Source organism: Cydia strobilella, chromosome 8 (assembly GCF_947568885.1).
Source record: "Cydia strobilella chromosome 8, ilCydStro3.1, whole genome shotgun sequence".
Lineage (NCBI taxonomy): Eukaryota > Metazoa > Arthropoda > Insecta > Lepidoptera > Tortricidae > Cydia > Cydia strobilella.
Genome location: NC_086048.1, coordinates 13,998,647 through 14,015,038, shown reverse-complemented (window position 1 = coordinate 14,015,038; position 16,392 = coordinate 13,998,647).

Below are 16,392 nucleotides of genomic sequence, written 5' to 3'. Positions count from 1 at the left end.
CTGTCATAAAACAGTTCCTTATGAACTGCTGGAGTCATCTTTCCAGCCGTCCGCTCTAAGTAGACATAGACAACGGCGGATATTGAAACGTCCACACGCTCCGACGGCAGACAACTCCATTCAGGCCTCAACACACTAGACGCCGGTCGAGCAAACTGGGTTACACGATTGGTTAGTTCCAGTTAGAATAGTGTTATTTTATAAAATTACGTATCTAATATATGGTGGACTGGTAGAGAATGCCTTTTGGCATTAAGTCCGAAATTTGTACATTTTTCTTTGTCTGTGCAATAGTTAAAATAAATAAATAAAATATATGCTGTTAAAGTATTGTGATCACTCACCGAGCGTGCCTTTTTTTGATCGGTTTAAACAAACCATTAAAAACGTTCTTCAATTAAGCAGTTGTTTCGAAACTTTGAAGTTTAAAAACAAAACGGAAAATAAAGACTAGCCGTGTGCGTCATCCAAAACAGCCACGACCACTATGACAAGAGTGTACGACTGAGAAGAGAGAGTTACGAAACTTCATACTGGTTAGCCAAAGAACGAATCATCGTCCACTTCCGCGCTTGTGAAACTAATGGGAATATAGGGCCAGTAAGCCAGTAACCGTTTACGGGCAGCTTTCATCCTTGCAAATTGATTCGACGGGCCACGACGCTACGCATGTGACACAAGCTAGCTCGACGGACGACAAGTAGAAGAGTAGAATAGTTTGTACCAGTCAAACCAAGAAAAGCCTACAGAGATTTTGACAGCACACGCAGTGCATGTGTTATTTTAAACGTCAAACTTCTATGAAATTATGACGTATAAATAACACTGGCACTGCGTGTGCTGTCAAAATCTCTGCAGGCTTTTCTTGGTCTAACTACTCGAAGAGAAAAAAGAAAATCATCTTGTCAGTTTTTTAGACGATTTTGGTAAACGTCAACCGATAGTGTTTCACTATAACTGTAAGTAATAACTGGGTCACACTGGGGTAAATAAGGATGGCCAGATGAATGGGGATAAAAACCGAGCCAATTTTTGTGGGTAGTTTTTAAGAAATTATTCAGTAAATTGCATTCCCGGTGTTCATAATTTGATCTGGATTTGTTATGAATATAACAATAGTTGCAACGTTTCTCAGACAGGGATAGATGAAGACGCATTAAGGATGACTCACGTTACAACGGCCCGGGTCTGGGCCGGCCTGGGCCGGGGCGTCCGACACTTCGTTTTCTATAGAAAGCATCACGTAATCACCAGTCACCTAAATGAAGTGTCGGACGCCCCGGACCAGACCCGGGTCGTTCTAGTTCTAACGTTCGAGAACTGTTTTCACAACTTTGGATGACCCATATTCCTACGACCACTCGGTCAAGTGAGTCCGAGTCACCGCTTTCATAGTTACACAAACCGAGATAAATACGTTGTTCTATACGTTGAACATAAACTAGACTTTAGTGATAGGTATGCGCAACTACACCCTGTTCATCGTTAATACTAAGGGCTGATACAGACGGACTGCAAAAAAACTGCAACGTCGGCGTGCAGTTCGCATACAAGTTGCACTCCATCTGTACCGGCCCAATTAAATAGTAATCTTAATATGTATGTTATCTAATGGGGTTGGCAACTGTCAAAGGTTTGCAGAGATGGCGCCATCATAGCTTGCCCCTTTTTCTATGAGATTTGGCTTAAAGAGCTTGTATCCAGGGCAATTTGACACTATTCTAAGGATTGATAGGGCAAGCTATGCTGGCGCCATCTGCTAATTATTTCGACCGGCCAACCCCATTTTATTTCCATCCTGGTTTTACCGAAATATAAAATAATGAAATCAAATCCCTACAGAAGTGAATAATCAAATATAACTCAGATAAGTTTTTGGATCCTACAGTTTTTACAGAATTTCTTGACATTCGTATTTGATTAACAAAGAAAGCAAAAAACGGCTCTCTTATTTGTGGGTATGCGATTTTTTTTGTAAATATTAAAACATTTAAATAAATCTCGATTCCCAGATATTTAGGTAATTATTTTAACAAATGAAACTTAAGATTATTATAAATTTTGAAGCGATAAAATCAAGTGATCCATTCTTGTGCTCCGTGAATCTCCACAGTGGGCTATGAACATCCCATTGTAGAGGCCGTATTTTCGCTTCTATTACCTGTAGTAATCAGTTAAACGGGACACAATGGCTCTTTCATCCCATTCAATAGAACAGATTTTACAAGATAAATGTTCTCTTCGCAACGCGTCATTGTCAGTGATCACCTCAAGTGGCCATTTCAAAAATGGTGGAAAGGTATTAAGCTAATTCTGAACGTTCGAGACGGAAATTGAGCTTGCTGATTGAATGGCAATGTTCGGATAGATTCGACTGTAATATCAGGTTTTTAGATTGGTTTTACGTATGTGTGGGGTACGCTTATGTATGTATGTGTAGCCGTTTCACTTACAGTAATATTACTAGTAGGTATGAAAGCCGATATTTAGTACGAAATACGATTGGGTTATTATTGTTTGCGGGTCGTAGTCCGTATTTATTACTGTAAACTCTGCTGACTAGCTCGGGGGTGCTGATCCTGAAATTGGTTAGAGGTCATCCATTAAATACGTCACACGTTTAGAAGGAGGGAGGGGGTCCAGAAAATGTGACATGTTGTGACACGGGGGAGGGGGGAGTCACAAAATTTGTGACGTCACTTTAACTTGAAGCCGAACATTGTTTTGATTTTTTTTTGTACTTGCGGTACAACTAAATAGGCTAGTTATTGAAACGATATAAGTATCGTTTTTCTTCGTAAAATTCTATTCCTAATTGGTGTCGTATCATAAAATTTATAATATAACTATTATTACCAGGACAAGGAGGGGGGATCAAAAATCACTAAATCGTGGGATCGTAAATTCGTGGGATGTAATTAAATGGATGACCCCTTTGTAAACACACATATATTTCATAGATTTCATAGTAGCAACATATAAGACACTGTCAAATATATTGTACATATATAAATTAATCTTTAGATTTAAGATAATTGCCTTGCCCTAGCAGGGCCCATGTGAAACAAACTATTATATATGTAACACCTGTGTACCATGGATGCAATAAATAAATATGAAATATGAGGGTGTTTGTTGTCAGGCGATTTGTCACCTAACAACTACACCAATAGTAGTGGACCGAGTGGACGGAATTGACTGGTAAGTTGACACACACACGCGTAAGTATTGAACAAGAGAGAATAGAAAAGAGATATACAAAAGAGAATGGCTTTTACTGCGGCCTTAATCAAACTCAAAGGATAGATTTAAAAGAAATGTCTATATTTTTTATCACTAAATGAGCTAGAGCTTAAATTTTTTATCGGATTAACAGAAAGAGATCTGCACACTTAGGGTCCTTTGCACCATTCACTAACCCGGGGTTAACCGGTTAAACCTGAAGTTACATGGTAAAAATTATTAGATACTGGGTTAACAGTTCAACCGGTTAACCCCGGGTTAGTGGGATGGTGCAAGTGGCGCTTAAAGGATTAGAGTCGATCTTAAGACCTCACGCCTTTTTACTCCATTGCTACTTAATCGGATTAAAAAAAATGTTTAGAAAGTCCATAATATTGACATAGCTCTAAATGAACCTCTCTGAACTCGACGTGGCTCGCTGCAGTGGCTGTTAATTACGCTAGTTGCGTCTGCTAATGTGTTTAATGGATTAGCCATACCTACTTACTACGAGTCCCGGGGGCTGCGGGGCTGGCGTGCTAGGGCAGATCTGTCATTTACCTGTCGTTGCTACGTAGGTATAGTTATAAAATATTGACAAAATTTTCATTTTAAGGGTTCCGTACCCAAAGGGTAAAAACGGGACAATATTACTAAGACTCCGCTGTCCATCTGTCCGTCCGTCTGTCTCTGTCACCAGGCTGTATCTCATGAACCGTGATAACTAGACAGTTGAAATTTTCAAAGATGATGTATTTCTGTTGCCGCTATAACAACAAATACTAAAAAGTACGGAACCCTCGGTGCGCGAGTCCGACTCGCACTTGGCCGGTTTTTAATAGCTACCACCACCATCATTTGCTTTTGGAGAGTCAACTACATACTGCTTAAATATTACGGTATTGAGCAGAGCTAGGTATACACTACAGGCTAGGTAGGTTTAGGTCTGGTCTCTATCGTAAGATCAGTTTACGAGTAAGAGCATTTCTTAAACAAGTCACTATTTTTAAAATGTGAATTTTTCTGTGATTTTTATGTTATTTCTACTCAGAATCACGAGCTCTTTCCAACAGAGAAAAAAGTCCCATAAAGTTTTAGCGGTTCAACATAAATAGGTAATTAAATAATAGACACAGACAGACAAGGGTTGTCTTTTTTTTTCATAATTAAGACAGGTGGGACTTTTGTATTTTTAAACGATGAAATAAATATTACCATGCGTCAAAAGTTACGCAAAAGGGAGGGTTGTAATGTTTTTCGTGTGAATTCAGTACTTACTGTTTTCTAGGTGCATGAATATGTGCACCTTGTACCGAGACTGTATGTTGAGATATTTGGATGTTAGTTAATCAATTTACATGAACGGTTGAAGTAAGTTAGAAGACATTTGGCATATACCTACAGATAAGCAGCTTTGCAGCTTATAAAATAATCTGGATCAAAGTATTGTATACATAGGTACTCTTTATTCTGGAAGCATCTCTTAAGGAAGTAAAATGGGGTTAATATCAGGGTCCGGGTTGTATCATAATTCTAATAGATATCATTAGTATGAATATCCAAGCACTTATCCTTAGCGGACAGGTGATCGATGCCCAGGGAGTTATTCCAAGCCGGAATGAGTAGATTAATCTCGGGTAAATCAGTGTACCCATACCCTCCGACTATGAACTATGCCTATGGAATCCGAGGTCACCTTACACTAGTTGCGACTTGACTTCTCTATGAAATACACGGCGGCCAGACTGTTCTCTATTCAGTCGCAGTCGCACAGATTACCTCACAGACTCCGTTATGTAAGTACCTACCATTCATATGAACCAGACATCCGTAGGCACCCGACAGTGGACACGGTTCCGTGGTTACAACTGACGACACGACAGTCGAAGTCAGCAACTTGTGTCTGAAGGTATCTAATAGAAATCCATGCTTCAGTTAAATATGAAATCTAAATGTTTATCCAATTTCACTGGCATTGGCATCTAGTAAGGCTAGTGTGATTCATACATTATATCTTACTATTCAGTCGCCACACAAACTACCTCGCAGACATAATGCAGTAGTTAAGAAGACATGCAGTCATTACAGATAGCACCTTTTATTCGTAACATAGGTATTATTTCTACTCCGTAAGACGGACCACTTACTTTATTGCATCGTATACAATTTTGTAGTGCAATAACGTAATAGTACAATACAATAGTACAACATTTTACAGTACATATGGCCCTTTAAATTTTCGACATAGTTACGTAATGTGCTATCTATCGCAATAGTGCGGTAAAGTAGCACCATATGTACTGTAAAACGCGTTTTCTGTTGACATTTGTAACCTACATGGGTGTTGTAATGTACCGTATTTACCTCAGTATATCATACGATGTAATGTATTTCCAACGATTCGCCAACACCAACATCACGCGGCACGACCGGCTATGCTCGTGGTATAATATCGACTGACCGTAACTGTCAGTGACGTCGCCATGACGTAAGCGCTCGAAGCGTCAATACACTACATCCCTTCCTTTGTTTATTTTTCGAGAACTAAGTAAATCATAACAATACGTAATTACATACCCAACGTTCTATGAATGCGCTGGTACCATTGCCTTGGGTGGACATCTCCAAGACTCCGAGATCTATGACTTACCCCACTTGGGACTTTTGTAATCTTCAACTTCTCTACTGTATTGTCGATAACTCCTGTAAGTCTGATACCTGAATCCCTTTTCCTTTCCCCCTTTTTCCGTATAGTCTAGTGCTTATACTTAATCCCCTTGTTTTTATAATCGTCAAAACCGTTCCTAAAATGTTCGTGATATGAATAGTGGACTACATCATCGGGTAATGCCTAACAAAACAATCCGTAGCCAACTCAGTCTGTGATAATTAACTTATTTAGGTACTGAGTTTATTATCTGTATTAATTATGAAATGATTTAATGAAGCTCCAACTGCTCCAAGAGTTAGTAGTTTCCCTCTAGAAACCTCTCATCTAAGTCACTGCATGAGCTAATGAGCTTATCATTTGGGAGTGGTCTGTGTGGAAATACTATGATGCAAGGCCTTTAATTTTTCTTCGCCTAGTTGTCCAAAACAGTTCTACCAAATAAAACTGTGGCCCCAATTATTTATATTTGATTAGCTAGACAATAAGAGCTGAACAATCATTACAGTATTAATGACATTCTTCAATTTTGGTGACAATGACGGTTCATTTTTTTTTCTATAACCCATGACGATTGAATGCTGACATGATGATCATGTTTTAGTTTATCTCTGGTCCGTTTGTTATTTATTTACATTTCCTATTGTTAAATTTAATTTTTCTACACCTTGTGTAGCTTTCTACGACCCGAAAGTGACTTAACGAATCCTATTTGAGTACTCAATAATGGCTCACTATCTTTTCAACTTTCAATACTGTACAAGTGTACTTACAGGTTACGATGCCACTTAAGCTATAAGCTACACTGCCAACCTAAACCAAGTTGTGCTTATATACAATGCATTATTATTAATACAATATACAGAACTCCAACCAACTTTGACAAGGTAGGGTTGTGGACTAAACAGTATAATTACAAAATTCAAAAGTTCATTTTTTCAAGTGGGCCTCAAGACTTGGAAGTTTTTTATAAGAAAGGCAAGCAGGCAAGGTCACTCTTATACTTCTGTGTAAGTAAGTGGCCTTACAGGAGTCCATTTACGTTTCTAGTTTTTATATGCATTTAATTATGTTGAAATTCTCCTTTTCTAACTGCATGTTTTAACTTCTGACACAATTAACAGTCTTACAGAAGCGAATGCCACTTCTAGTTTTTACATGCATTTAATTATGTTGAAATTCTCCTTTTCTAACTGCATGTTTTAACTTCTGACACAATTAACAGTCTTACAGAAGCGAATGACAAATCATCCGAATAAAAAGATCTAATTATGCTTACACTAATAATATGAGATATTATAACCACATTACAAGATACACAGTACCCACAGTGCAGTGTAATTACCTTGCTACTTTCATCTTTATAGTGAATACAGAACGGAGCTACGGAGCTGTATCTTTTCTTTCAGTGCTACGGATTAGCTATTTAAATTCCAAATTCCTTGTCTCAGAAAATCAAGAACCCATATGTGATTGTTTGTAGCACATCTCTTTCTTTTTTTTAATACATAGAATTAATAATTAATTGACAATCATCAGTATCACATAGATCAATCTAACATTGATTCTGGTGAAATTCATGTTTACCTTTTTTATTTTGAAACGTGATTGTTTAGTTACATACGCTTTGTGCACGTACATTTTCTGTTTACTTTATTATGTGCAACATTTATACAAATTCATGAAGATAAGCTTCCTATGCAATTTGTGCTGAGTCAGTGATACAGCATGTTATACATTAAATATTGAACCAACATGAGTTTTGTTTTTATTATCACTTTCAGAAGGTCAATGATAATTGCCAGCTTGTGCAATTTTCTGTGTATGTTCAAATAACATGTATACCTACATTTTAGACCAATAAAATCTTATTTTATAATATTTATTTATTGTAATCTTATATGTTATACACAAGATGCTTTATAAATCGGTTTTCAAATGTATGAGTCCCGTCCATTAACTACGAGTTATATACATAGTATCTATAGACCTGCAAATGTGTTTATGTGGATATATATATCTACAATACAACGCAACGTCCATCAATCTAGAGCAAATTCGTTAGATACTTGTGGTAATGTGAAACCAGGCAGTTGCTTATTCATTACCCATATTACATACCTATATATGATAATGACTGCACTGTTCGCTATGTTCTTTGTACATACATATAAATATATTGTACATGGTATCGTGTGGTATCGTTCAGCACTAAAATGGACTTCATGTTTTCTCTAGAATTCTTTATTTTCCCGCATGTAGTCTAGTATGCGTGTGCAGACGGTTAAAACTACGAACCACATACATACGTAAGCTAGCTGCATAGCTTAATTATTTAGTTTTTATTTTATTTATTAGTTGGATTTATTTTTATGGCTATCTACTTAAATTTAAACATATATTCACATTTTCAACCTTTGACATACCAACTCGTAGGTAGAATATGCCTATGGAAGATATCGGACGTAGGTTTAATAAAACATTCAATGTTTATTATTTCATAATTTCTTTTTTTTTATAGTAGCCGTGTGACATGTGACGTTTGGTCTGAAGTCACAATGTTATTTTAATATCACTGGTACTTATTTACAAGTATCCATTTATGTACCGTAGTTGTGTAATGAAACATTCACAATTTAGTTTTTTGCTATATATACACTGTATTCAAAAGTTGACCGAAGCGTCAGCGAAGGTCTCCGTTTTAACTTGAGCCAAATGCTTTCGTTTCTCCTCTACAGGTCACAATTTTCGACCGATTATCATGAAATTTTGTGACCAGATTAAATATATTTTTTCCGATCCAGGTTTTGGTAATTTTCCAAACTGCGTAGATTGGCATTAAATAACTAGTGCCAATAGCGTCCATGGCGCTTAAGACCCTTGTGAGTTCACTATGATAATGACAATGACTCAACGAACCAAGTGTTTCACACAGAGCCACTAGTAACTAATTATAGTGATTATTATGAATTTGCTAAATAATCACGACTTCAAGCAGACACCTTCATCCCTTCCTTTTCAAATGAATGCAGTGTCCATGTAAGGTTCTGCGAATTTCGTTTAAATCTTCGAAGCTTATTAGCTATGTAAAATAAACGTCGTGAATGACCAGTAGGTAAGTGTTTTCCTGCAACCGTTTTTTTATATAATTATTGGATGTCGCTGACTAGCAGCCAAGTTAAAGTATTTGCAATTGATATCCACTAGATTATGGAATAAGCTTACTTAACTCATTGTTTAATTAATTTATATCTTTATATCGGCAACACTCCTTTTTTATTACATATTACTGTATTAGGTAGCTGTTTGATTAGCTAACCTCATTTAACACTTTAAACTCTCGCGTTTTGTAAACATAATTAATGTCTATACCGGGTCTAACGCGATTAAATTTCATTATTTTACCTTTTTTCCGACGTTTCAACTAGGTTGCACTAGCTGTGGTTACGGAAGACTGACGTCCCAGCAAATGTCAATTGAGATTTGAGATATTGGTAAACAACACTAAACTACCCGACATTAGTTTATATAAATGTTCGGGGTAGACAAATAAATTTTACCTCACCTCATTTATTTAAAAATTTCATCAAAAGTATACTGACTAGATTGGAGACCATCCAGTTTTTTTTTTTATCAGTATAACTGGATGGATGGTCATGCCAGTACCTCAAAATCAAATCTATAAATAAGCCAGATACATTTTACTTTATTTGCGTTCGCTGATAATTTATTATATCTGCACAGTTCACTTATTATTGTTTTTTTTAATATATATATATATAAATAATTTCGTTTGGATTATAACTTTACCCCGCTCTTAAGGTCTTCAAGCGATTTCTCGCGTCATCTTAGAAACGCTTTATTGGGTGACCTATTACAGGGTATACCCATTTGTTTTAATACAACGTGTGGCCTTGCTGTCAATTGTATGACCATATCATACAACATCGATGTATTAAACAATAGGCCGTACTATAGTACGATGCCGATTTAATGAACCTGTCGATTGACATCAATTTTGCTATACACAGCATGACTATTTAGTCCTGGCTGTAAAACCTGGTGTTTTCAGTCTATATTTATATTTTTTAATGAGCAGACAAAAGATATGCCTATTTGCATTGACCGATTTAGTAATCAGATTTTAATATACACGTGACAATTTAATGTCTAGGTTCGGGAACCTGCTAGGGTACTAAGCACCTATTTTAATTTAATGAACAAATCAATTCATCTGTATTAACCGATTTTGTAATCAGATTTGTTCTTTCCGTGACAATTTAATGCCCAGGTACGGGAACCTGCTATCTCAATTTAATGGCCAGATCAGTTTATCTGTTCTAACTGATTTTGTTGTCAGATTTGTTATTTACGTGACAATACAATGTCCAGGTACGGTAACCCGCTATCTTAATTTAATGGCCAGATCAATCTATCTGTTTTAACTGATTTTGTTATCAGATTTGTTATTTACGTGACAATTTAATGTCAGGTCTGGTAACCCGCTATGTTAATTTCATGACCAGATCAAATTATCTGTCGTGACTGATTTTGTAATCAGATTAGTTATTAACGTGACAATTTAATGTCCAAGTTCGGTAACCCGCCATGTCAATTTCATGACCAGATCAAATTATCTGTCGTAACTGATTTTGTAATCAGATTGGTTATTAACGTGACAATTTAATGTCCAGGTTCGGTAACCCGCCATGTCAATTTCATGACCAGATCAAATTATCTGTCGTAACTGATTTTATCGTAACTGTCATTTGCGTGACAATTTAATGTCCAGATTCGGTAATCTGCTAGCTGCAGCTGTTTTATGTCTATCTAATTACCAGATAAATTTATCTGCTTTGATTTCATAAATCATGACAATTTAATGTCCAGATTCGGTAATCTGCTAGCTACAGCTGTTACATGTCAATCTAATGACCAGATAAATCTATCTGCTATGTTTTCATAAATCGGTTTCATTATATCATCCATAATGTTACGTGTGACAATTTAATGTCCAGATTCGGTAATATGCTGATTCAAAATAATCAAGTCACTTGGGCTCCTGATTGGGAATCACCTTACATATTCACATTACTCGTAGCAAAGTAAATATTTTCTTCCTCTCACTACAATAATGTTTAAATAAACCAACTATGTTTTACATTTGCATCACACAATTGCGTTCTGATGGAACTAAGTTGCAATAATAAAGCTCCAGTGTGAACATGTCAACCATGAATGTAGTGTCATTGTACCTACCTACCTACGTTTAAAAGTGGAAGTCAACATGCAATTATTTGCAGTGTTGATGCCTGGCAGGCTATAAGCTTTAAACAGTGCTGTTAACACTGGCTGCCTCCGAGATGATTTTTTTATTTGTAGGTAGATCTAATTGTTGTTAGTCGCACATTCAACTTTAAAGCCTACAATTATAATTGTAACGTTCAACGCTTCAAAGATCATATTGCTAGATGGCGTTACCGAATGGAAATATTGTTTTCTTTGTTTTTTAGAAGTGAGTGTGAAAGGTGTACCACCAGTGCGTACTCTCGCTTATCACTTGTTTGAAACAGTGGATTCGATTTTAAACCAATTTTTTGCACACTGACAAAACTTGATAATTAATCGAGATCGACTAACCTGTCTTCCCTTTCCTCTTTTTTTTTTTTGTTTTCCTCGTCGCCACATGTAATGTACCGTATTTACCTCAGTATATCATACGATGTAATGTATTTCCAACGATTCGCCAACACCAACATCACGCGGCACGACCGGCTATGCTCGTGGTATAATATCGACTGACCGTAACTGTCAGTGACGTCGCCATGACGTAAGCGCTCGAAGCGTCAATACACTACAGGTGTAAAGGTCGTAATTATTGACACAACTGAAATAAAAGGGGGCGCTTTTATTCCTTGTTAGTATAGAAGCCAATGTGTGGTGATAGTGAGTCGTTTTATTTAGTTCATCTAGCAGGAAAGTGGTCTGTGAGTCATCACTAAGTATAAGTGATTTATTATCTAGGCGATTATTCACCGCGTGTATTGGTGTAATCAGTCTTCGGAAAAAATATTATTCCAGCTATTGGTGGGTGAGGAATGATACTTTAAGTATTAAGTAAAGTGCGTCTTCGATTATTTGTTATACTTTTTATCGACGTCATTACGGAATTAACCTCGCATTTAAAGCTTTGTCACTATTAGTGCGTTGTAGACCATATCAATAATTAGTTTTACCTACATTTAAAAACTTACATTCATTCTAATCTCATTGCCCCCTCATGTTAGGTACCTACCCGTTTTTATTTTAATACATTATATCCGGATATTCACGTCTCATCGCGTCTTACACCCGTACTTTTTTTTGCTGTCTACAAAATTTTCAGGTTTTTACGAAAACCGTTTTGAGTTAATGATGTCGGTGACGAAAAGTAGACAAGTGACAGTTAATAATATTTTTGATAATATTTCTGCCCCACCACACCTTAACAGCCATTGGAGAATTCATACAATTGTTTACCGTATTCACAAAATACGGCAAAGAACTAACGGGAAAGAGGCAATTGAATGTGTGGTGGCGCAGATACTTGAGTACAGTGGCTGTTTGACCATATGACCACGAATTTATTGGAGTACATATTAGGTGATCCTCCCCATATGATCAACAATTTGAATAGAAACTAATCCTGATCGAATAATGATGAATTTATCGCTTAAGTGTTAAGGCGAAGATCCATAGGAGTTTACGAGATACTACGTCATAAATACGTAAAAGAACATAATTGAGACCTTTCAAACTAAGAAGAAAATGATGACATCAAATATCTACATCGGCCCGTCGGGTATAATATTGTTAGTATTGTATTTAATAAGGTATTTTGTATCTCAATATAAACGAAATTTTACACCTGTTCCGATCTCACCGCGCTCGTTTACAACGTTAAACTAGCGGGCATATTAAAATAATGAGCTTTGACTCTTTAGCACTTGGAATCTATCGCCTTAATGTAAGCCAGATTTCTCTGAACATTTGTCCATTTGTCCTACCTGCAGAAACGCAATCATCTTTCATACAAAGCACAGAATAGTTCTACTCCAAGCAACGTCTATACATTTTCAGAGCCAAAATTCAGATGTTAATGATATAATTCATATTCAATTTACTTTTAATCTTGTCTTGCCGCTTCCTTCATCCCTCATCCCTTAAAGCTTTGCCAGTTGTATACCAACAGAGATCGGGGTCCGCTAAATACCCCAATCTCTAGATTTGGCGCGTTTACGAAAGCGATTGCCATTATGACCTTTAACGAAGAGGAAGATACTAACGACATTTTCTTTCATCGAATAAATACTAATAAATATGGAATTTTGGAATGTTTCCCATAAAGTTTTAAGTCATAATGTATTTGATTGTTTGTCCACATTTTCGTTAGTCATAATTTGGTTTTTCTTAGAAACGCGTAACTTTTCAGGATTGTTGTGTAACTTTTTGAAACGCGTAACCTAACTATGGGATAATCTTAGGAAAATCCTGAAAAGCTAACGGTTTCAGAATTATGACTAATGATAATATGACAATCATTACATTATGACTTTCAATAGTTATGTCAAACAAAGGGACCCCATTATGGGGTCTATCGACACGTATTACGTTAACTACGTCCTTGTCTGAAAGTCGCACGTCTGGAACATTTAGTTACCACATTTGTTATCGGTATAACAGCGTTTTGAGATTGTCCGATCCGATTATCGGATGTAGGATCCGACATTCGCGTAGTCAGGCCGCAAAGCCGCGCCCGGGCGCCGTCTTTAGCGGTCACGCGTACATTACAACAAACATTATGCCTACACATACGCACACATCGAATATTATCGGTCGACGAACCGATATATTTAGCTGACGAGCTGACGGGGGGCTCCGACATGGCTGAATTTATCGGAAGCGCCTTTCCGATATCGGATGTTGGAAGGCGCCTATGTAAGAACTGCTGCAGGAGAGTGCCATTGGCATTTAAGTCCGCCTTTTTTGCGTTATTTATCGTTTTTTAGTAATAATGATTTATTAAATGCATAAATAAATACAGAGAAACATATATATCTTACATTGTACTTCATTGTATCGGACAATGTGAAAACGCTCTAAAGGTTACCCGTCAACTGTTTACGCGGACGTGAGAGCGAGATGGTTGCCAAATCAGTGATTAATTCAATCCAATTCTAGCGGCGCGAGAATTTAGTCAACGGGCAAATCAAATTAACGGCATGTACACGTGCCCGCACAGTATCGTAATAAATGATGTCCCTTTGTACCTTAATGGGGCTGAGTGAGGTAAGCCACTCTGACGCTAAAGGACTTAGGAGGTCAATTCGAACGTACACTGACATCAAAATGACATCTCAATCATGTCATTTAGTTATCGTGCGTCTCGTTCGCGCCAATACATGTACGGGCAAGTACGAGCGAATTGCAGTAAAACTGAATGGCATCATTTAGATGTCAGTATGTCGGTATACGTTCGAATTGGCCTCTTAGGTTATTCGCATGCGTAATCTAAGTATATTTAGTGTACTATGTTCCAAGTAATCTATCGACTTCAGATGAAGGTAAACGACCGCTTCTTCATACAAACGGAGGTCCATTTTCCTCTGTGGATATATTGACATTACGGCCAATATTTTTTACCCCTCTATGCCCTTTCGTTTGCCTGTATTCGATTTTATTATTATTATAAGAGCCAGAGGTGAAAAAACTGGTAAACATTTTTTTGCAAAATCTTGCGTTTTCGTCTGCGTATCTGCAGATTTTACCTACTCTTTGGTTGGGATGCCTTAAATTAGCATAATATTATTTAAAGATAGGCTAGTTATTCTGAAAATTTGAGACATTTCAAAGTTATGGTGACATATATTAGGTACTCCAGACTATGCTTACGTAAGTAACGTACGTACGTAGGTAAGTAAGCATATTAGTCTGGAGTAAATATGGGCTGTTATAGTATAACACTGTGAAAGACGCATCTGAATGCTGTGACACGCAGCACAGTATTTTACAAGTAAAAAAGCGCCCGTGTGGTGGCCTCGCGGTCTTCGTAAACGCTCTTTGGACACAGCGCGGTAGTTTATGGTTTCAAAGCATGTTTAGTATAAATAAACCAACTACAAACTAAATTCTATCAGAGCGAGTTCATAGTTCTCTTTGAAATAACTGACGGTAAATTTTCATTTACGTTAGAGTCAAGGTTGCACTGGATTCAGCTATAAATGTAAATTAAGGATCGCTAGTTAGTTTCACAAACGTGAGATTAAACAAAATTTAAAAGGCTGGTATTTTTATTCATATAAAACACTAACAAACTTTTGGTGGTAGGTAACTACTACTTACTACAGTAGTCTCCAGTAAAAACTGAGAAAAAAATCCACTGGTTACCATAAATTTGTTAGTGAGTTGGTGGTAACTACTGTTTTTTTTCTCAGTTGTCCCCAAGGTAAAAACTGAGAAAAAAATCCCATTGGTAATCGTATAGTAAAGTGAATTGGGTTGGTGGCAACTACTGGGATTTTTTTCTTAGTCCTTACTACTGTAAAGAAAACTCGGTGGTAAATATTGGGAATAACCAGCAGAGTCGTTTAACCGGCAATTATATTTAGGGGTAAGTATTAATAATTTATATAAACAAACGTTTTAAAAACATTTAATTTTAGACAGGCTCAAATATAGCTCGCAATTATGTATTGTGAGCACACAGAACGTAAAAGTGGGTGTAAGAAAAGACCTGAAAAGAGAAGTCTTATATCTAATTAAGTTAGGTAAACGTGTAATGCTGACAAACCAATTCTTTGATTGTCATTACGTTGTATGAGCAGCTGCTCTACAATCGTTTGCGATATAAAAGGAAACCCATACCTACCCATCTCGCAACGCAATAACGAATTAAAAGTTTTGATGGCATAACATTAGCTATCCTTTAAAACGCCGATGGCCGCAGGCGTTAAGCACCTTGGTTCATGTAGGCCAAACGTACCACACTCGGCCTGAATGGCCGCTCGAGCCGGCTTAAGCAATCAATTTCACCCTTGTCGGTGCTTAATTTACCTTCACCCTGCAGCCTCAAAGTTGGAACATTTGCGTAATACTCTGTGTTCGATTTCAATGTGACGTGGATGAAGGGACATTTAGACGTAGGTTATATTTGTAGTTTTGTAGGTGCTAATGGAAATCTCTTGTCGATGTTAGTTGTTTTTATTTCACGTGCAGTTCAAATGGATGGGGAGCCCAAGAGGGGATTCTTGTAGTTACTCGAGCGCGTCAGATTAAGATACGAGTGATATCTTGCTACCACGTGCGAGTCTACCTTAACTTTTAGCCGTCTATGTTGATCCGTTGGTTGGTGGGTGGGTTCAACAGAACGTTAAGCAGATTGTGGATTTGGTAATTTTAGTCCAAATTAATGCTATAATTGTGCTATTACTAAATCTGACAATTATGTGTACGCATTTTCTGAA